Below are 23394 nucleotides of genomic sequence, written 5' to 3'. Positions count from 1 at the left end.
CCCCAGCCCCTGAAGCATTCAAGCTGATTTCTTGCAGCAGCTGGGCACTGTAACAGCTCCAGAGCTGCTCTGTAAGGCAAATAAAAGGGTGTGGGCCCTGCAACACCACCTGTAGTTCGCATTGTGCGTTGGAAGGCACAAAGTAAGCAGACGGGAGAAGTCAGGATAGTGCGCAAGGGCATAGAAGGGAGGGGCTCAAGAAAAGAGAAGTGGAAACAGACAGCAAACTAGGCGGGAGAGAGACCTGAGACAATGAGATCTAAATTATACCAGAGCCAACCAGGGGAAAGCACAAATGCAGTCCCCCCCCCCTACCACAAATTATGCAGTCGAGATTCCCACATTTGGGGAAATCACAGAGGTCAGCATACCCAGAATGCAATGAATGAACCTCACCCTGGGAAAACAATCTTCATGACCATGGAATCACCTAAGCAAAATAAGTATGATTTGAGATAGGGCTGGGGAGGGCCGCTGCTCAGGCACACCTCCGTCAAGTAAAGGAGATTCAACTGAGGCAGCACAAGGGAACTCTCATCTGGGGACAACAACTGCAGGGAGAACACATTTTCAGACGAATGTGTGAGGGAAGAAGGCTGCCTAATACTGAAGCACCCCCCAAACAACAAACCAAATGCAACAACTAGTGCAAGCATTCCTGGGGGAAGGCCTGCAGCAGATGGATTCGCATATGGTGATGTCATCCAAGCAATGGGTATAGTTGGCTGCAACCCTCGTCTGCATATGAAAAGAGAAAATGGTCACGCAGGGCATGGCGGCCTTTGTGGGGTTGCGCTTGGATGACCCCTAGATCGCTTTATACACCCCCATCAGTGTGGGGCTCATGTTGGCCATGCCCCAGCCCCTGAAGCATTCAAGCTGATTTCTTGCAGCAGCTGGACCCAGTAACAGCTCCAGAGTTGCTCTACAAGACAAGTAAAAGGGTGTGAGCCATGCAGCACCACCTGTAGTTTGCATACACACATATATAGGACAGCATCTCTTATATGCCCCAGGGGCAATAAAATAGTATCCTTATCTAGAGTATCCGTCCATGCCGCTACAGCACTACACATACACACCCAGGCCGACGCAATTGCCGGTCTGAGTAAGGTACCTGAATGTGTATAAATGGACTTCAGGGTAATCTCCTCTTTGCGGTCAGCAGACTCTTTGAGGGTAGCCGTATCCTGGGACGGGAGGGCTAACTTCTTGGATAAGCGTGTTAATGCTTTGTCCACCCAAGGGGAGGATTCCCATCGTAACCTATCCGTTGATGGGAAAGGATACGCCATAAGAATCCTTTTGGAAATCTGCAGGAGATTCCCAAGCTTTTTCACATAACTCGTTCAGCTCGTGTGAGGGGAAAAGGTTACCTCAGGCTTCTTTCCCTTGTACATATGTACCCTCTTGTCAGGGATAGGGGGCTCCTCTGTGATGTGCAAAACATCTTTTATTGCCATAATCATATATCAAATGTATTTTGCCAATTTTGGCTGTAACTTTGCATCATCGTAATCGACACTGGAGTCAGAATCCGTGTCAGTATCTGTGTCAACAATCTGGATAGTGGGCACTTATGAGACCCTGACAGTCCCTGCGACATAGGATCAGGCATGGGTTGAGACCCTGACTGTCCCAAAGCTTCAGCCTTGTCTAATCTTTTGTGCAATGAGTTTACACTAGCATTTAAAACATTCCACATATCCATCCAATCAGGTGTCGGCGGAGACACCACATTCATTTGCTCCCGCTCCTCTCTAATATAGCCTTCTTCCTCAGACATGTCGACACACGCGTACCGACACACCACACACACAGGGAATGCTTTTACTGAAGACATTTCCCCCACAAGGCCCTTTGCCAAAGCTGGCCCTAACCAATATGATGCCCTAGGCAAGATTTTGCCTGGTGCCCCCTAGCACCACCGCTGGTTCCGCCTCTGACCTTGCACCTCTTTCCCAGCACCATCAACCCTCACCCATAACAGTACTTATTTTGGTGTTTGTACCCCCTATATTTTAAACAGGAACAGTTCGCACATTTGGCGCACAGTCCAAAAAGGGGTGTGTTTTTGCTGGCAATGGGCATGTCCACACAATAGTACCCCCAATTAAAATTCCGCAACACAGTACTGCAATTTTATTCACATTTGATCACGCGATAGTGTCCATAATTCACATTACATCCCACAGTAGTATTACTTTACCTTATAAACGTTACTTCTCACAGTAGTGCTCCGTATTCACATTACATCACACTGAATTGCTCCTTATTTACATTACACCACACCCTATTGCTCTTTATTCACATTAGACGACACAGTAAATGCCCTTTCTATACGCAACGCTACATATTAGAGCACCTTATACACATAATGCCACACATTAGTAATGCATTTATACACATAATTCCACACAGTAATGCCCCTTACACATATGAGACACATCACTAATGTCCTTATAAACATAATGCGTCTTACACATTATGACAACCTTTATTAATGCCCTTTTACACATAATGGCCCTCATTCCGAGTTGTTAGCTCGCAAGCTGCTTTTAGCAGCATTGCACACGTTAAGCCGCCGCCTACTGGGAGTGAATCTTAGCTTATCAAAATTGCGAACGAAAGATTAGCAGAATTGCGAATAGACACTTCTTAGCAGTTTCTGAGTAGCTCCAGACTTACTCGACAACTGTGATCAGTTCAGTCAGTTTCGTTCCTGGTTTGACGTCACAAACACACCCAGTGTTCGCCCAGACACTCCCCCGTTTCTTCAGACACTCCCGCGTTTTACCCAGAAACGGCAGCGTTTTTTCACACACACCCATAAAACGGCCAGTTTCCGCCCAGAAACACCCACTTCCTGTCAATCACACTACGATCAGCAGAACAAAGAAAAAACCTCGTAATGCCGTGAGTAAAATACCTAACTGCATAGCAAATTTACTTTGCGCAGTCGCAGAGCGAACATTGCGCATGCGCAATTAGCGGAAAATCGCTGCGATGCGAAGAAAATTACTGAGCGAACAACTCGGAATGACCACCCTTGCGCATGCGCAATTAGCGGAAAATCGCTGCGATGCGAAGAAAATTACCGAGCGAACAACTCGGAATGACCACCAATGTCCCTTACACATATGCCGCACATTATTAATGCCCTTATACACATAATGACACACATAGTGCCCCTTACACATATGTTGCACATTATTAATGCATTTTTACATGACACACATAATGCTCCTTACTCATATTCCGAACACTACTGCACAATCAACCCACTCACATGCACACAGCACTCACACTGCCACTAACACTGTGACCTCTGCCTCTGCTTGGATACAGATGTGTCCTCATAAATCTTGCCTCAATGCTAACGTTGGGGCACCTTTTTTTATTAAAATGCATCTTATTTGCATTGCTATGTTGTTAGGATGCACACGCAGCTTCTGCCGATTAAAATGATATGCAGCACGCCTATATACTGTGTGAGACTGTGGCTGTATCTGCATATGAAATGCTACACACAGAATATAGGCATGCCGCATATCATTTTAATCAGCAGAAGTTGCTGATGCCCCTAGGCATATCAAATGCCATAGGCAATTGCCTAGTTTGCCTATGCCTATGGCCGGCTCTGCCCTTTGGAGAGACAGAGAGAGAGTATGCCAGCACATACCCCAGCGCTATATAACCCAGGAATAGCACAGTAACTTAATGTTTGCACAGTAGCGCTGCTGTAAGTAATTTGCGCCAAATTATGTGCCCCCCCCCTCTCTTTTCAACCCTCTTGTCTACCGTGGTATAAGCAGGGGAGAGTCCGGGGAGCTTCCTCTCAGCGGTGCTGTGGAGAAAAAATGTCGCTGGTGAGTGCTGAGGGAGAAGCCCCGCCCCCTCGGCGGCGGGCTTCTGTCCTGCTTAAACTGTACAATTGGCGGGGGCTCATACATATATACAGTGCCCAGCTGTATATATGTTATATTTCTGCCAAAAAGAGGTTTATATTGCAGCCCAGGGCGCCCCCCCTGCGCCCTGCACCCTTACAGTGACCGGAGTATGTGAGGTGTATGGGAGCAATGGCGCACAGCTGCAGTGCTGTGCGTTACCTCAATGAAGATCATGAAGTCCTCTGCCGCCTCTGAAGTCTTCTTTTCTTCTCATACTCACCCGGCTTCTATCTTCCGGCTCTGCGAGCGGGACGGCGGCGCGGCTCTGGGACGGACGGCGAGGGTGAGATCCTGCGTACCAATCCCTTTGGAGCTAATCCCTTTGGAGCTAATGGTGTCCAGTAGCTTAAGAAGCAGGACCTTGCAACTCGGAGAGTAGGGCTGCTTCTCTCCCCTCAGTCCCTCGATGCAGGGAGTCTGTTGCCAGCAGTGCTCCCTGAAAATTAAAAACCTAACAAAATACTTTCTGTCAGAAAGCTCAGGAGAGCTCCTGAAAAGCACCCAGTCTCCACTGGGCACAGTATCAAACTGAGGTATGGAGGAGGGGCATAGAGGGAGGAGCCAGTGCACACCCAGAACTAAAGTCTTTCTTAAAGTGCCCATGTCTCCTGCGGAGCCGTCTATCCCCATGTTCCTTACGGAGTCCCCAGCATCCTCTAGGACATTAGAGAAAATAGGATTTTAATACCTACAGGTAAATACTTTTCTCTTATTCCGTAGAGGATGCTGGGCACCCGTCCCAGTGCGTACTGTGTCTGCAGTTATTAAATGGCCCTTAACTCCAGAACATTTATGTGGAGACAACTTTCCCGACTTGACCATCTTCCTTGGACGTTTTCCCCCTGTGTGACTGCTCCCCAGCCTCGGAGGGTTGCATCCATGGTCCCTAGGATCCAGTCCTGGATCCCGAACCTTCGCCCCTCTAGGAGGTGAGAACTGTGCAGCCACCAATGGAGTGAGATTCTGGTCTTGGAAGACAGGATTATCCTCCGGTGCGTGTGTAGGTGGGATCCGGACCACTTGTCCAACAGGTCCCACTGGAACACTCTGGCATGGAACCAGCCAAACTGAATGGGCTCGTAGGCCGCAACCATCTTACCCAGCAACCAAATGCATTGATGGATTAACACTCTTGCTGGTTTCAGAATTTGTTTGACCAGACTCTGGATCTCCAGAGCCTTTCCACTGGAAGAAAACCTCTTCTGTGTCCAGTATCACTCCCAAAAACAACAACCGCGTCATTGGGACCAACTGCGATTTTGGCAAGTTTAGGAGCCAACTATGTTGTTGAAGAACTGTCAGGGAGAGTGCAATGTTTTGCACTAACTGGTCCCTGGATTTCGCCTTTATCAAAAGATCATCCAAGTACGGGATAATTGTTACTCCTTGCTTGCGATCACCCTGGTGAAAATCCTCAGAGCCGTGGACAGACCAAACGGCAATGTCTGAAATTGGTAATGACAATACTGAATTGCAAACCTCAGGTAGCTTGATGCAGAGGCTAAATGGGAACATGTAAGTAGGCATCCTTTATGTCTACCAAAACCATGAAATCTCCTTCCTCCGGACTGGAGATCACTGCACTGAGAGATTCCATCTTGAAATTTAATTTCCTTAGGTAGAAATTGAGGGATTTCAGATTTCAGATTGGTCTGACTGAGCTGTCCGGCTTAGGGACCACGAAGAGGCTTGAATAAAAACCTGCTCCCTGCTGACTAAAGCCGATTTGAACAATCGGTGAGGGGGAACGTCTTGAAACCCCAGTTTGTACCCTTGGGACACTATTTGTAAAACACACGAGTCCATGTCCGAATGAATCCAGAACTGACTGAAGAGTTTTAGACGTGCCCCCACTGGTGCGGGCTCCTGCAAGAGAGCCCCAGCGTCATGCGGTGGATTTGGCAGAAGCAGAGGATGATCTCTGCTCCTGCGATCTTGAAGAGGATGCAGACCTCTTCCCTCTTCTCCTTCCTCTACCTGCAAAGAAAGGGGAATCTTAACTTCTTGCATATCTATTGGGCCGAAATGACTGCATCAGATAATGATGCGTCTTCATCCGTTGGGAGGGAACATAGGGCAAAAAGGTTGACTTACCTGCGGGAGCTGCCGAGATCAAATTAACTAGGCAGTCACCAAACAACGCTTCACCTTCATAGGGAAGGGACTCCCTTTCTTCTTGGAGTCAGCATCAGCATTCTCTTGGTGAATCCACAATGCCCTCCTATCCGAGACTGCCATGAAATTGGCCCGTGAACTCAAGAGTCCTATATCCCTTGCAGTCTCACGTAAGTATGCTGCAGTGTCCTTGATATGATACAACGTAAGGAGTATCCCATCTCTCCAAGGTATCTATATCGGATGACAAGGTATTCGACCAATTCTTGAATACTACTACTCACCCATGCACATGTAATGGCAGGTCTAAGTAATGTACCCTTGGTTACATAACTAGAAATAATGTAGCTTCCTGCATACGATCCGCTGGATTTGTGACAGGGCCCCGTGCAGAACAGGGGGTGACTCCCACTTTTTTCTGTCCGCGGCGGGAAATGAATAAACAACCAGAATCCTTTTGGGGATTTGAAACCATCTTGTCGAGCTGGCCCAGACTTTCTCAAACAGAGATGGAGGAACGTTACATCAGCTTTCATTATATATCTATATATACATACATATAGACCCCTTTGTCAGGAACAGCAGGGTCTTCAGTGATTTTGATATGTCCTTAATATCCACAATCATGTACTTAATGCTCCTTGCCAATATTGGATCTAATCAGGAAACATTATGGTCGACATAGGAATCAGTATCCGTGTCAGTATCAGTGTGTAGTAACTGGGCAAAATAACATTTTTGCGACCCCGCGGGGCCTGAGGGAAAAGAAACATAGCCATGAACATCACATCTATTCTCTACGTCTGTGTCTGGGACACAGATTTATCCAACCTTACTCTGATATTACTGAAACTTTTACCCAGTCAGTTATTGGTGGTGCCAACAGGGCCACCATCATATGTCTGCATTCCTGATATAGTTTCCTCTTGGGAAAAACATTCAGCCATCGACATGTTGACACACATGTACCAAGTACCCACAGACACATCGGCTTATGGGGGACAGACCGTCAGTAAATCTGTCAGAGGGACACAGAGGATTTTTCAGCTCACAATCCAGCGCCAAAAGTACACAGTCTGGGAAATAATAAACTCTATAGTGATAGACTTGTAATGCTCTAAAGATGTTCTGGTGAGGTGAGGAAGAAGCCCCGCTACTGTAATGGCGCGTATCTGTCCTGCTCAGAAATAATTAATTATGCTAGCGGGGTAAGGACAGTGCCCAGGCACTAATGTCCACTTTTTCCAGCCTTTTGTGAGGAATTTATGCTGCCCAGGGTGCCCCCCCCCCGTGCCCTGCACCCTGCAGTGCCTGCGTTTGTGTGGGAGCATGGCGCGCAGCGTTCCGCTCGCTGCTCGGTACCTCAGAATGCCATCACTGGAGAAGAAGTCTTCTGTTCTTCTGCTACTCACCTGTCTTCTGGCTCTGTAAGGGGGTGACGGCAGGCTGCGGGAGTGTGCATCTAGGCGTACCCAGCGATCATCACCCTCAGGAGCTAATGGTGTCCTGTCAGCCTGAAGCAGAGCTATTGAACTCACTAGAAGTTGGTCATACTTCTCTCCCCTAAGTCCCACGAAGCAGGGAGACTGTTGCCAGCAGCCTCCCTGAAAATAAAAAAAACTAACAAGTCTTTTCAGAGAAACTCAGTAGAGCTCCCCTGTAGTGCATCCAGTATCACTGCGCACAATACTAAAACTGGAGTCTGGAGGAGGGGCATAGAGGGAGGAGACAGTTCACACCCTTTGAAAGTCTTAAAGTGCCCATGTCTCCTGTGGATCCAGTCTATACCCCAAGGTTCTTAATGTGACCCCAGCATCATCTAGGACGTATGAGAAAACAAATAACGCACACATGAGGAGGAGAGAACTAAGGAAGCTATAAGGAGAAGAGGGGAGGGGGGGTTGAAAGGTAAGGTAGCAAAGGCATATTGGATAAACTACAACCTTATACATATTCATTAATGTACCAGTAGTTAGAAGTAGAAGAGCTCTAACAGAAACCACAAAGCTTATCTAAAGCCACACCACACTGGATATGCCCAATCTCATTTGATTTTTGAAGCAAAGCAGTATTGGACTTTGTTAATACATGGATGGGAGACTGCTTGGTAGTATCAGATTCTTTAGGTGTTTTTAAACTACCAACACCATTTTCTTGGTACATTCAATTTTTACATGTATTCTTTTATGTACCAGAAGTTAGAAGTAGAAGAGCTGTTATAAAAACCACCAGCTCATCTACAGCCACAGCACACTGGATTTGCCCAATCTCTCCTGATCATGGAAGCTGAGCAGTGTTGGTCCTGGTTTTAGTACTTGGATGGGAGACCACCAGGAAATACCAGGAGCTGTGTGTATTTTTACAATACTAACACCGTTCTCTTGATGCATTCCATTTTGAAACATTGGGGCAGATCTATTAAGCCTGGTGAACTGATAAAGTGCAAGGTGATAAAGTACCAGCCAGTCAGCTCCTAACTGTCATTTTTCAAACCCAGCCTGTGACATGGCAATTAGGAGCTGATTGGCTGGTACTTTATCACCATGCAAATTATCATTTCACCAGGTTTAATAAATCGTCCGCTTACTCATTTATGTACGAGTAGTTAGAAGTAGAAGAACTCTAACAGAAACCACTAAGCTCATCTACAGCCACACCACACTGTATATGCCCAATATCACCTGATTTTAGGCCTGGTTTGTTCTTGGATGTGAGACCACCTGGGAATACCAGGTGCTGTAGGTAGTTTTATACTACCAACACCGTTCTCTTGATGCATTCTATTTTGAAACTTATTCATTGATGTACCAGTAGTTAGAAGTAGAAGTTAGAAACAGCAAAAATCATCTACAGCCGCATCACACTGGATATGTCCAATCTCATCTGATGTTGGAAGCTAAGCAGTGTTGTGCCTGGTTAGTTTTTGGATTTCAGGTCCTGCCTTCTGGTTTGGCCACGGCACCTCGGAAATTCACCAAGGTCATGGCCGTGATGATGACCCTTCACCATCGGTGGACAAGGGAGGAATCTCTCCTCCCGATAAACATTCTGGAATTGCAGGCAGTGTTCAATTCATTGACACTGGCCCTGCCTCTAGTACAGAACAGGCCTGTTCAAGTACAATCGGACAACGCCACCACGGTAGTGTACACAAATCATCAAGGCGGCACTCGAAATTGCATAGCAAAGCTGGAAGTATCAAAAATCCTCAGTTGGGTAGAACGTCATCTGCCAGCAATATCGGCAGTGTTCATTCCCGGAGTCCTCAACTGGGAAGCGGATTTCCTCAGTCGTCAGGACGTTCACGCTGGAGAGTGGAGAGGCCGCAGCAGAAATGTCTGCACTGGTGTCAGTAGGTGACTGAGGCAGGGATGACTGGGAGATAGTGGGTGACTGAAGCATGTATGAGTGGGAGATAGTGGGTGACTGAGGCCGGGGTGACAGAGATAGTGGGTGACTAAAGCAGGGGTGACTGGTATAGTGGGTGACTGAGGCAGGGGTCGCAGGTATAGTGGTTAACTGAGGCAGCGGTGACTGGGAGATAGTGGGTAACTGGGGCAGGGGTGACAGGGAAAGTGTGTGACTCAGGCAGGGGTGATAGGGAGATAGTGGGCAGCAGATCACTGCCTTGCTGACAGCAGCACATCCCTGCTTCACTGACAACAGCACATCCCTGCCTCACTTATAGCAGCACATCCCTGCCTTACTGACAGCAGCAGATCACTGCCTCACTGACAGCAGCAGATCACTGCTTCACTGACAGCAGCACATCCCTGCCTCACTGGCAGCAGCAGATCCCTGCCTCACTGGCAGCAGCAGATCCCTGCCTCACTGGCAGCAGCAGATCCCTGCCTCACTGGCAGCAGCAGATCCCTGCCTTACTGACAGCTGTATATAGGGCCTAATTCAGACCTGATCTCTGCTGTGCATATTCACACAACAGGAGATCAGGTCTGAAGTGTGTGTGTGTGCTGGTGCCGCAGTGCACCGGCACATGCCAGAGATGCGATCAGCATCTCTGCCCAGTGAGCGCCTCTGCCAACACATACTTATCTTGCATATGAGATCTCTTGATCATAAAGATAGTTCTCACAGGGTGAGGTTCATCCATTACATTTTAAAGTAGGAAGGTACAAATTACATATTCAAATTACATATATGTGCTGGATTCAAATGTTTTCCCCCCTTCCTTTCTCAATTGTGCCCATCAGCAGCTATTCTAATGTTGCTGCCAATGGGTGTGACACATTCATTTCTTCTGTGGGGTACACAGGACTCCACAAGGATTCACATTGGGGTGTAGAGTAGGATCTTGATCTGAGGCACCAACAGGCTCAAAGCTTTTGACTGTTCCCAAGATGCTCAGCGCCCCCTGCTCTATAACCTCGCTTCCATGAACAGGGAGCTCAGTTTGTAGTTGGTGCCTTCAGTAGCAGGCCACTTAACAGGGGGCTGCCTCAGGCAGCCTATTCTTAGCTATTAATTTTGACAAGAAAAGAAGAACTTTTTTTATAAGAATCTCCAAGGGCTGCAGCAGGCTAGGTCTAATAGACATCTTTACTGCAGCTCCATCACTCCCAGCGGCGCAGTATACTCCCGTGCCCTGGTTGCTGGGTCACTGCAGCGGAGGCTCCGGTTTCTTCCTAAGGTCAGTCACACACACACCGCCCTCCGGGATCACGAGGCCGCTGATGAAAGGGAGGTAAGGGGCTTCTGTGCCCACACTATACCGAGATCCAGCGTGGCTGTAGGGGGCGGGCCGTGTGCGCACTGGCGTGGACACTGATTACTGGGCAGCCGCTCCACTAGCCACCAGGGACAGTTAAGGAGCACAGCTCTGGGGGTTTTTCTCCTATATTAACCCCATTTTGTACTACCTGCACTGCATTGTGATAGGTAATAGAGCCTGATTCAGGTTGGATTGTAATCGCAAAGAGCTGCGCATTGGAAAATTCAGGGCTATGCCGTGTAGATGATGGCCTAACAGGAGGCTTTAAAATTTTCTTTCTAGTGTCCTTCGTTTGGAATTTTAAAGCCTCCTGTTAGGCCATCATCTACACGGCATAGCCCTGAATTTTCCAATGCGCAGCTCTTTGCAAAAGAGAGATATTGGCAAGGAAAAGCTGTCTTGTACCTTTGCATTTTTCTCCCAAACGAAGGACACTAGAAAGAAAATTTTAAAGCCTCCTGTTAGGCCATCATCTACACGGCATAGCCCTGAATTTTCCAATGCGCAGCTCTTTGCAAAAGAGAGATATTAGCAAGGAAAAGCTGTCTTGTACCTTTGCATTTTTCTCCCAAACGAAGGACACTAGAAAGAAAATTTTAAAGCCTCCTGTTAGGCCATCATCTACACGGCATAGCCCTGAATTTTTCAATGCGCAGCTCTTTGCAAAAGAGAGATATTGGCAAGGAAAAGCTGTCTTGTACCATTGGATTTTTCTCCCAAACGAAGGACACTAGAAAGAAAATTTTAAAGCCTCCTGTTAGTGCTTCATCTACACGGTATAGCCCTGAATTTTCCAATGCGTAGCTCTTTGCAAAAGAGAGATATTGGCAAGGAAAAGCTGTCTTGTACCTTTGCATTTTTCTCCCAAACAAATGTAGTTTGTTTTTGTCAATTACCATTTTAATAATAGGGTAAAAAAAATTAAGTAGATTTTTGAAAGAAAACAATACTGTCAATATACTATTAAAACAAATTAAAATGGTAAAAGTTATTGTACTTTAAGAAAACATAAAAGAGCTAACATATCAATCCCAGTTTTGGATTACTTTAATTAACAAAAAAAATGCATATAGCAGAGGATAGTTTCAATCTGCCTACCTCTGGGTAATGGGCCCAGCATGCTTCCATTGCAGTACTCTGCTGCACATGTAAGTGCAAGAGATCCTAAAGCACTCACTCATCATGGGAAAGTACCAATGTGTTTCTTCGTTGGTTGATGGAAGAAACATCTTAAAAAAACTCTCCAGATTATTGACTTTTTAAAGTTTTTCTAGGAAAAGTTTTAGATGTATGCTTATTAGCCTTTGTCAGTAGATACTTTTTGCGAAGTGTCTCTGTGGCGCAATCGGTTAGTGTGTCCGGCTACTAACCAAAAGGTTGGTGGTTCAATCCCACCCAGGGACGTAATTGACCTTGTTATCAGATTTTGGTGATCTTTAAGTAGACAAGTCAAAATTTCAAACCCCCTGTTATGGTGTAGGGTACCTGGCCTTTTCTGATGTAATCAGAGTTAGATTTGATTCAGTGATTTAATAAAAACAGCTAGGAAGCACAATTTAGCAGTGGGTTGCAGAGAAAAAGAAATATGCTGGCAAAAAAAATCCAATTGAGTGATTAAACAGCTCTTCATTTTCTGGCTTTATTTTTATGCTAACAAATTTGTTCTCTGAAAAGTGTCCACAAAGCCAAGTCTCTGATTAACACCTTTGTAGGGATGGTTTTTCACCTATTACTAAATTAAACTTGCTTCATTGGAAAGGCAGCAAGATGCATCCTCATTTCAATGTCTACTGAAATAATACAGGTTGACACCAGGAAACATTAACGCCACTGCATCCTTGCTGCTTTCTCATGTAGAAGTCTGTTTAATGTGAAAACAAGGTGATATCTAATTAGCACACAGGTAAGGAATTAAGAAAATCTTTATTTAAGGGTGAAGATGTTTCTCACAAAATCGTTGCCCCAATGCATCATTGAAATTCAAGCTGGAAAGATGATTTTAATATATCACTTGTACATTTTGTATTGCTCTTCTGGTGACAATGTAGTTTGTTTTTGTCAATTACCCTTTTAATAATAGGGTAAAGAAAATGAAGTGGATTTTTTAAAGAAAACTATACTGTCAATATACTATTAAAACAAATTAAAATGGTAAAAGTTATTGTACTTTAAGTAAAAATAAAAGAGCAAAAATATCAATCCCAGTTTTGATTACTTAAATTAACAAAAAAAAATGCATATAGCAAAGGATAGTTTCAATCTGCCTACCTCTGGGTTATGGGCCCAGCATGCTTCCATTGCAGTACTCTGCTGCACATGTAAGTGCAAGAGATCCTGAAGCACTCACTCATCATGGGAAAGTACCAATGTGTTTCTTCATTGGTTGATGGAAGAAACATCTTACAAAAACTCTCCAGATTATTGACTTTTTAAAGTTTTTCTAGGAAACGTTCTAGATGTATGCTTATTAGACTTTGTCAGTATATACTTTTCGCAAAGTGTCTCTGTGGCGCAATCGGTTAGTATGTCCGGCTACTAACCAAAAGGTTAGTGGTTCAATCCCAACCAGGGACGTAATTGACCTTGTTTACAGATTTTGGTGATCTTTAAGTAGACAAGTCAAAATTTCAAACCCCCTGTTCTGGTGTAGGGTACCTGGCCTTCTCTGATGTAATCAGAGTTAGATTTGATTCAGTGATTTTATAAAAACAGCTAGGAAGCACAATTTAGCAGTGGGTTGCAGAGAAAAAGAAATATGCTGGCAAAAAAAATCCAATTGAGTGATTAAACAGCTCTTAATTTTCTAGCTTTATTTTTATGCTAACAAATTTGTTCTCTGAAAAGTGTCCACAAAGCCAAGTCTCTGATTAACACCTTTGTAGGGATGGTTTTTAACCTATTACTAAATTAAACTTGCTTCATTGGAAAGGCAGCAAGATGCATCCTCATTTCAATGTCTACTGAAATAATACAGGTTGACACCAGGAAACATTAACGCCACTGCATCCTTGCTGCTTTCTCATGTGGAAGTCTGTTTAATGTGAAAACAAGGTGATATCTAATTAGCACACAGGTAAGGAATTAAGAAAATCTTTATTTAAGGGTGAAAATGTTTCTCACAAAATCGTTGCCCCAATGCATCATTGAAATTCAAGCTGGAAAGATGATTTTAATATATCACTTGTACATTTTGTATTGCTCTTCTGGTGACAATGTAGTTTGTTTTTGTCAATTACCATTTTAATAATAGGGTAAAGAAAATTAAGTGGATTTTTGAAAGAAAACAATACTGTCAATATACTATTAAAACAAATTAAAATGGTAAAAGTTATTGTACTGTAAGTAAAAATAAAAGAGCCAACATATCAATCCCAGTTTTGGATTACTTTAATTAACAAAAAAAAATGCATATAGCAGAGGATAGTTTCAATCTGCCTACCTCTGGGTTATGTGCCCAGCATGCTTCCATTGCTGTACTCTGCTGCACATGTAAGTGCAATAGATCCTGAAGCACTCACTCATCATGGGAAAGTACCAATGTGTTTCTTCGTTGGTGGATGGAAGAAACATCTTACAAAAACTCTCCAGATTATTGACTTTTTAAAGTTTTTCTAGGAAACGTTTTAGATGAATGCTTATTAGCCTTTGTCAGTATGTACTTTCGCAAAGTGTCTCTGTGGTGCAATCAGTTAGTGTGTACGGCTATAAACCAAAAGGTTGGTGGTTCAATCCCACCCAGGGACGTAATTGACCTTGTTATCAGATTTTGGTGATCTTTAAGTAGACAAGTCAAAATTTCAAACCCCCTCTTATGGTGTAGGGTACCTGGCCTTCTCTGATGTAATCAGAGTTAGATTTGATTCAGTGGGGTATATTTACTAAGATTCGTATTTTTCAGAATCATGTTCAAGTTCAATCACGACTGACATCGACAGTGTAAATCTGCAACTTTTTGAATTGATTACGACTCATTTACTAAGCAGTCGTATTCGTATTTTCCGTATCTTCCGATGTCGATGTCATTCGTGTTTTTTTGCTGCTGAATGCGGCCGCGTTTGCTATTTTGCGGCCGCGTTGTTGCGTTTTTTTTACGACTGCGTCACAAGTCTGTTACGGCAGTGATTTTGAATTTGCGGCCGCGTTTTTACTCCTAAGTTTCGTTTACGTCACGCGGCCGTGATTGGTTGTATTCGTGAAGGAGGAGTGTCTGTGCATGTTACTATAAAAACGCCCCAAACACTCCGCACCTCGTGGGTTTAGCTAGTGGAGAGGAGAGAGGAAGGTGTATTTGGAGTTGGTGAGTTTGGTGGAGTTTTTGGTGGATTTGGAGAGGAGTTTGGTGATTGTTGAGTGCTGTACTGTGTGTGTTAGTAGTCTTGTGATCTTTGTAGTATTGTTTTTTCCCAGTTTGTAAACTTTTTTGTCCTTGTTTTTTTTTTTCAGTCTTTTGTCATTGTTTGTGAGTGAGTGAGCGTGTGTGTTGGCTGTGTGGTGTGTAGTAGGAGTAGTGGAGGAGTGTGTTTTGTGTTTTCATTTTTGTGTGTTTTATGTTGTTTGTCATGTCCGACTCAGAGGTCAGTGTGGTGGCGGAGGTTAGTGAGGTGGAGGCTGGTAGTGAGGTGGAGGCTGGTAGTGAGGTGGAGGCTGGTAGTGAGGTGGAGGGGGGTAGTGAGAGGGAGGAGGTTAGTGAGGAGGAGGAGGAGGGGGTGCCTGTTGCTGGATTTTCCAGTGATAGTGATGGTGTTGTGGCACCGCAGCCACGCACCACTACCAAGACTGGCAGGAATATAAAGTTCAGCTATGCTGAAAACATGGCGTTGGTGCGTGAGCTGATGAAGCACCATCGCCAATTGTTTGGTCAGGATGCTGCCAGGGTGTCCTCCCGCAGGAAGTCTGCCCTGTGGGGGCAAGTCATACTTGCTGTGAATAGTGAGGGTGTGGTGAGGCGGACAGAGGACACGTGCCGCAAGCGTTTCTATCATATTAAGCGGCGTGTCAAGGCCAAGATGGCCAAAGAGTCCAAATCTGCACGGAGAACCGGAGGTGGGCCACCTTTACGTGTAAGCTATCGGGACTGGGAGGAGCCTGTGCGGGCATTGATTCCTGGCGAAGTGGTGTCTGCTACTCATGTCCGGGATTCGGACCGACCCACGCAGGATGGTAAGTTTGTTTTGTAATATTGTTCTTAAAATGTCTGTAAAATTTAGTTAATTTCATTTTTAAAGTTTAAAGGATGATTTTTTTCTCACAAAACAGATTGCATGCCTATGCTCCCTTAAGGTGTGTTTGTGTTTTGAATGTTTTTTTTTCTTTTTTTGTTGCAATTTTTGGCGATAATGCTTGAACATGTGTGTTTGTTTAAAATCCACAAAAGGTTTTTGTTTTTTTAACAAACAGAAAAGCGGGGAAATTTTTAAAACATTACATTTTAAAAATATTTGCAAGTACTCAATCTCTGCAATATCTGAGACCAAAAACTTATTTTAAATAAATTTATTGTGTGCCACATCAAGTACATTTTGATATTCAACTCAAAATCATGAATGTAGAAGCTCTTAAGCTTAAAAATTTGTTTTAAACAAAACCATATAGATGCTTACAGTACATTAATGGTTTTCAGTGGGTCATTTTTCCAAAAACATGGTAATAATGTTGGGGTCACTTTTTCCACAGTCACACAGACCAGCCGCCCAGACAGGCCTCACACAAGTCAGGATGATGCCGGTATTGCAGGTAAGTCTTCACTGTAGTCACATATTCTGAAAACACATAGAAGTACAAAATATTAAGTTTAAATTTTGCACCTAGGTTCTGCTTCTGGAAGCCGACCTCCTGTAAGCCGCCCATCACAGGGCTTGGGCCACTTACCCAGGAGGCCAACTAAGACACGGCGTCTTGGCTCTGATTCCGCACCTCCATCATCCCCACCCAGGCGAAGACTTTCGGCAGTGTCACCCCAGCCACCACTGGCACTATTGTCGAGTTCGCAGAGTGATGAGGCCAGATCACCTCAGTTATCTGGTGAGTAAAAACATAAATTAAACACATAAGCAATAATATACACAGTACACTTAAGATGTTGTTAGTTGGTTTGGAGTTTACATGTTTTCCTCAACAATCAATGTGATGTAACGTCTTCAATTGCTCAAGGTGCTTTAATAAAATTAGATAAGGTCTTAGTGGATGGTCTAGACAACCTATTTGTATGAAAACAACAGATTTGAGGATACATTAAGCACACACACGTTCACATTTTTAAAAAAATATGAATAAAATTAAATGTTGGACCGAAATAAAAAAACCATTAGAGTGTTCACACATCGCCCCTGTCCAGTATGTAGATGGCTTACTTGCTCGCTCCTCTGGACTATACAGGTAAGTAGTCTATATCGTGGTGAGGGGAGGGAATCTAACAGTGTAATGGTGTGGAGGGAAGTTAGTTAAGTGAGGAATATGCAAATTTGGCAATGTTTGCGCCTGTGTTGGTTTTTTAAAATATAAAAATTATAAATTGTTAACGTTGAGAAAAACAAGTGCTAATAATGCAAAAATGTAGTATTAGGAATGTATTAATGTGTTGCATTAGCCAGGCCAAATTAAAAAAAATTACAACATTGCATGTTGCCTACCCCATACAGAGCACAACTTGATGTCCGCCGAGGACCAGCAGGGACCAGAACAAGAGCCATCCTTCACACTGCAACTTACAGCTGTTGATCCAAGCATGCCAATACAGTTGCAGGATATACCCCAACCATCCATCAGTCCCCAACTGGCACAAGCTCCGCCCCCAAGCCAAATTCCTGGCGATTTTTGGGCCAGTTGGACAAGCCAACAGGCCCAAAGCAATGCCACCCTGACCCAACATACACAACACCTTGCCAGTCTGCCCCATCATCTACCGCGTATTAGTCGCAACTCGGGCAGACTGATAGTACAAGTAGGGAGAATGGCTACCTCAATGGAGCAAATTAGGGCTGAAAACAGCCAAATGAATGCACATTTATCCCGCATTATAGATGAGCAACAGCGACATCAGCAGGCACTCGTTCAGATCATTCAACACAATCAAGTGGTGAATGAGGCCTTATCCAGGATTGTAGCCAGCCACACTGCTACAAACACTCAGCTGATTGCCAGTTTAAATAATTTGAGCAGCAATATTGCTATGATGGGAGCTCAGCAAGTTACCTCCAGCTCGGGGACCACGACCCCTGTTCAAACGCCAGTAACCTCCCCTGTCCGGCGTTCCTCAAGAGCACGTGCCAGTGAGCCAGCACCCAGCACACACAAGCGAAAAAAATAACACCAATCTTTTTGTGCAAATAAATACAAAAATTTGTTAAAAAAAAACATTCCTGTGTCCGTCTCCAAAATTTTTTAAGCTGGTCTGTATGTATGTAGTTATGTTTTTCAAGGGTAATGACTGTAAATGTTTTGTTAGCATCAACTAAGCACAATGGACACACCACTATAAACAACAAACAGTAAGTAACAGAACACACAATAGAAAGTAGAGCAAAGTGTTTAGTGAAGGATAATTACAGCATAATAAAACTTACCTGTAAAATATCGCAGGATCACTTCTTGACGTACCTGCCTCCCTACAATTGTACTCACACTGTCACCAGATGTATCTAACTCCTCTGCTTGCTGACTGCTTTCTCCCTCACCATGTGCCAGATGTTGACTTAAACACAGATTATGGAGAAAACAGCAGCAGAACACAATCCGAGTCACCTTTGAGGGACTATACAACAAAAGGCCACCAGATTTATCCAGACACCGAAAACGTGACTTCAGCACCCCAAAACATCTTTCTATCACATTCCGCGTAGCCTTATGTGCATGATTATAACTGTGTTCAGCAGGAGAATCAGGTTGGGACAATGGAGTAAGGAGCCAAGAGTAGCAGCCGTAACCCCCATCACCTGAAAAACATATATAGTCAACATTAGGACATATGTTAGATTATTCTATCACCTCCTCCAAAATCTAGGCTGTGGTTAAAAGACATACACACATAACATTTTCAACATACCCAACAGCCAGCCATCAGGCATTTGTCCCTCCTCAAATTTATCGAAGAGCGATGACTGACTGAGGATGAAGGAGTCATGGCAGGCACCAGGGTAACCTGCAACAACACTCATAATTTTTAAATTTGCATCACAGACCACCTGGACATTAGTTGATTGATCCATATGCCTATTAGTATATATATACTGGCGGCCCTTAGGTGATCTCAGCTGAACGTGTGTGCAATCTATGGCCCCCAGCACATTGGGCATGCCTGCAAGCTCATAGAAAGCTACCCTGACAGCACTCCACTCCGACTCCTCAGTAGGGAAGCAGATTGAGGCTTTAATGTGTGGCTCCAACACATCCAAAACCTGAGTGGACATTAAATAAGCTAAGGTGAGTGTCATGTTAGGTATTCTCTACAATACTGTGGTGTTTCAACTTACACAAGCAACACTTAGCCATAACCGCATATGTATTTTTAGACTCACCTGCATCAAAAATCTTGAAAAGGTGGGCTGTGAGATCCCAATGACGTCGCCTGCCACAGCCTGGAAGCTCCCAGTAGCCATAAAGTGTAACACAGCCAGGAGTTTGTGTAGGCCTGAGACAGAGCGAGAGCGTGCTGTCTCAGGGTCTATGCCCAGTTTGACAAGGTCATACAGGTGGAAAATGTTGTTTCTATTTAGGCGGAACATCTGTATGACCCTATCATCGGACAATGCATTTAAGTTTAAACGCCCTCTAAAAAAACGAGGCTGGCGCAGCCTCCGCGGTACCTGGACAACATGTTGGCCATGTTCACTTACCTGGTCCTGATTCCTGGAAGCCTCATAGAGCAGTCTAACGTATCCCACAGCCAACAAAAAACCATTGCCACACACTACAGCCGCCATTTCAGAGTGAGAGTAGTTCAGAATGTGCCTGAAACACTTTTATAGGCCCAAAAAAACAGGTGTGAGTAATGGATAATTAAGTTCACATGTAAACGCGGTTTTCAAAGGCTGGCGCGTTTTTTTTTTAGGAAAAAAATGCGAATCGTAATTTTTCGCAGCCGCGAAATCATTTTCGCGGCAGCAAATGCAATTACGAATGGTTAATAAATGACCGAGATTCATATCTAAACAGGCGTAATTTGACCGATGGTGTATTCATTCGTAATTTTGAACTTGGACTAGCAAAAAAATACGAATGACCTCATCACTGCCGTGATTAGTGTTTAGTAAATGACCGAGATGACACTTTGAAGAAAAAACGCCATCTCGGTCAAAATCGGGAGCTTAGTAAATATACCCCAGTGATTTTATAAAAACAGCTAGGAAGCACAATTTAGCAGTGGGTTGCAGAGAAAAAGAAATATGCTGGCAAAAAAATCCAATTGAGTGATTAAACAGCTCTTCATTTTCTGGCTTTATTTTTATGCTAACAAATTTGTTCTCTGAAAAGTGTCCACAAAGCCAAGTCTCTGATTAACACCTTTGTAGGGATGGTTTTTCACCTATTACTAAATTAAATTTGCTTCATTGGAAAGGCAGCAAGATGCATCCTCATTTCAATGTCTACTGAAATAATACGGGTTGACACCAGGAAACATTAACGCCACTGCATCCTTGCTGCTTTCTCATGTGGAAGTCTGTTTAATGTGAAAACAAGGTGATATCTAATTAGCACACAGGTAAGGAATTAAGAAAATCTTTATTTAAGGGTGAAGATGTTTCTCACAAAATCGTTGCCCCAATGCATCATTGAAATTCAAGCTGGAAAGATGATTTTAATATATCACTTGTACATTTTGTATTGCTCTTCTGGTGACAATGTAGTTTGTTTTTGTCAATTACCCTTTTAATAATAGGGTAAAGAAAATTAAGTGGATTTAAACAAATTAAAATGGTAAAAGTTATTGTACTTCAAGTAAAAATAAAAGAGCAAAAATATCAATCCCAGTTTTGATTACTTAAATTAACAAAAAAAATGCATATAGCAAAGGATAGTTTCAATCTGCCTACCTCTGGGTTATGGGCCCAGCATGCTTCCATTGCAGTACTCTGCTGCACATGTAAGTGCAAGAGATCCTGAAGCACTCACTCATCATGGGAAAGTACCAATGTGTTTCTTCGTTGGTTGATGGAAGAAACATTTTACAAAAACTCTCCAGATTATTGACTTTTTAAAGTTTTTCTAGGAAACGTTCTAGATGTATGCTTATTAGCCTTTGTCAGTAGGAACTTTTTGTGAAGTATCTCTGTGGCGCAATGGGTTAGTGTGTCCGGCTACTAACCAAAAGGTTGGTGGTTCAATCCCACCCAGGGACGTAATTGACTTTGTGATCAGATTTTGGTGATCTTTAAGTAGACAAGTCAAAATTTCAAACCCCCTGTTATGGTGTAGGGTACTTGGCCTTTTCTGATGTAATCAGAGTTAGATTTGATTCAGTGATTTAATAAAAACAGCTAGGAAGCACAATTTAGCAGTGGGTTGCAGAGAAAAAGAAATATGCTGGCAAAAAAAATCCAATTGAGTGATTAAACAGCTCTTCATTTTCTGGCTTTATTTTTATGCTAACAAATTTGTTCTCTGAAAAGTGTCCACAAAGCCAAGTCTCTGATTAACACCTTTGTAGGGATGGTTTTTCACCTATTACTAAATTAAACTTGCTTCATTGGAAAGGCAGCAAGATGCATCCTCATTTCAATGTCTACTGAAATAATACAGGTTGACACCAGGAAACATTAACGCCACTGCATCCTTGCTGCTTTCTCATGTAGAAGTCTGTTTAATGTGAAAACAAGGTGATATCTAATTAGCACACAGGTAAGGAATTAAGAAAATCTTTATTTAAGGGTGAAGATGTTTCTCACAAAATCGTTGACCCAATGCATCATTGAAATTCAAGCTGGAAAGATGATTTTAATATATCACTTGTACATTTTGTATTGCTCTTCTGGTGACAATGTAGTTTGTTTTTGTCAATTACCCTTTTAATAATAGGGTAAAGAAAATTAAGTGGATTTTTTAAAGAAAACTATACTGTCAATATACTATTAAAACAAATTAAAATGGTAAAAGTTATTGTACTTTAAGTAAAAATAAAAGAGCAAAAATATCAATCCCAGTTTTGATTACTTAAATTAACAAAAAAAAAATGCTTATAGCAAAGGATAGTTTCAATCTGCCTACCTCTGGGTTATGGGCCCAGTATGCTTCCATTGCAGTACTCTGCTGCACATGTAAGTGCAAGAGATCCTGAAGCACTCACTCATCATGGGAAAGTACCAATGTGTTTCTTCTTTGGTTGATGGAAGAAACATCTTACAAAAACTCTCCAGATTATTGACTTTTTAAAGTTTTTCTAGGAAACGTTTTAGATGAATGCTTATTAGCCTTTGTCAGTATGGACTTTTGCAAAGTGTCTCTGTGGCGCAATCAGTTAGTGTGTATGGCTATTAACCAAAAGGTTGGTGGTTCGATCCCACCAAGGGACGTAATTGACCTTGTTATCAGATTTTGGTGATCTTTAAGTAGACAAGTCAAAATATCAAACCCCCTCTTATGGTGTAGGGTACCTGGCCTTCTCTGATGTAATCAGAGTTAGATTTGATTCAGTGATTTTATAAAAACAGCTAGGAAGCACAATTTAGCAGTGGGTTGCAGAGAAAAAGAAATATGCTGGCAAAAAAATCCAATTGAGTGATTAAACAGCTCTTCATTTTCTGGCTTTATTTTTATGCTAACAAATTTGTTCTCTGAAAAGTGTCCACAAAGCCAAGTCTCTGATTAACACCTTTGTAAGGATGGTTTTTCACCTATTACTAAATTAAACTTGCTTCATTGGAAAGGCAGCAAGATGCATCCTCATTTCAATGTCTACTGAAATAATACAGGTTGACACCAGGAAACATTAACGCCACTGCATCCTTGCTGCTTTCTCATGTGGAAGTCTGTTTAATGTGAAAACAAGGTGATATCTAATTAGCACACAGGTAAGGAATTAAGAAAATCTTTATTTAAGGGTGAAAATGTTTCTCACAAAATCGTTGCCCCAATGCATCATTGAAATTCAAGCTGGAAAGATGATTTTAATATATCACTTGTACATTTTGTATTGCTCTTCTGGTGACAATGTAGTTTGTTTTTGTCAATTACCATTTTAATAATAGGGTAAAGAAAATTAAGTGGATTTTTAAAAGAAAACAATACTTTCAATATACTATTAAAACAAATTAAAATGGTAAAAGTTATTGTACTTTAATGAAAAATAAAAGAGCAAAAATATCAATCCCAGTTTTGGATTACTTTAATTAACAAAAAAAATGCATATAGCTGAGGATAGTTTCAATCTGCCTACCTCTGGGTAATGGGCCCAGCATGCTTCCATTGCAGTACTCTGCTGCACATGTAAGTGCAAGAGATCCTGAAGCACTCATCTCATAATGGGAAAGTACCAATGTGTTTCTTCGTTGGTTGAGTTAAGAAAATTCTTACAAAAACTCTCCAGATTATTGACTTTTTAAAGTTTTTCTAGGAAACGTTCTAGATGAATGCTTATTAGCCTTTGTCAGTATGTACTTTTTGCAAAGT

The 23394-nt window shown here is 43.0% G+C and overlaps 1 long non-coding RNA gene and 2 other non-coding genes across 3 annotated transcripts; 2 read left to right on the top strand and 1 right to left on the bottom strand.

The window, feature by feature from the left end:
* Positions 1–280: 280 nt before the first annotated feature.
* LOC134951675 (U1 spliceosomal RNA) lies at positions 281–447 on the bottom strand. Its single transcript, XR_010184371.1, has one exon. It is a non-coding gene; the product is annotated as a U1 spliceosomal RNA (small nuclear RNA).
* An 11677-nt stretch (positions 448–12124) lies between these two features.
* TRNAS-ACU (transfer RNA serine (anticodon ACU)) lies at positions 12125–12198 on the top strand. Its single transcript has one exon. It is a non-coding gene; the product is annotated as a tRNA-Ser (tRNA).
* A 4266-nt stretch (positions 12199–16464) lies between these two features.
* LOC134947587 (uncharacterized) lies at positions 16465–17516 on the top strand. The gene is made up of 3 exons (XR_010182640.1): positions 16465–16527; positions 16603–16815; positions 17433–17516. It is a non-coding gene; the product is annotated as an uncharacterized LOC134947587 (long non-coding RNA).
* Positions 17517–23394: the final 5878 nt, after the last annotated feature.

This window comes from Pseudophryne corroboree, chromosome 8 (assembly GCF_028390025.1).
Source record: "Pseudophryne corroboree isolate aPseCor3 chromosome 8, aPseCor3.hap2, whole genome shotgun sequence".
Classification (NCBI taxonomy): domain Eukaryota; kingdom Metazoa; phylum Chordata; class Amphibia; order Anura; family Myobatrachidae; genus Pseudophryne; species Pseudophryne corroboree.
This window is presented reverse-complemented; position numbering and strand designations above follow the sequence as displayed.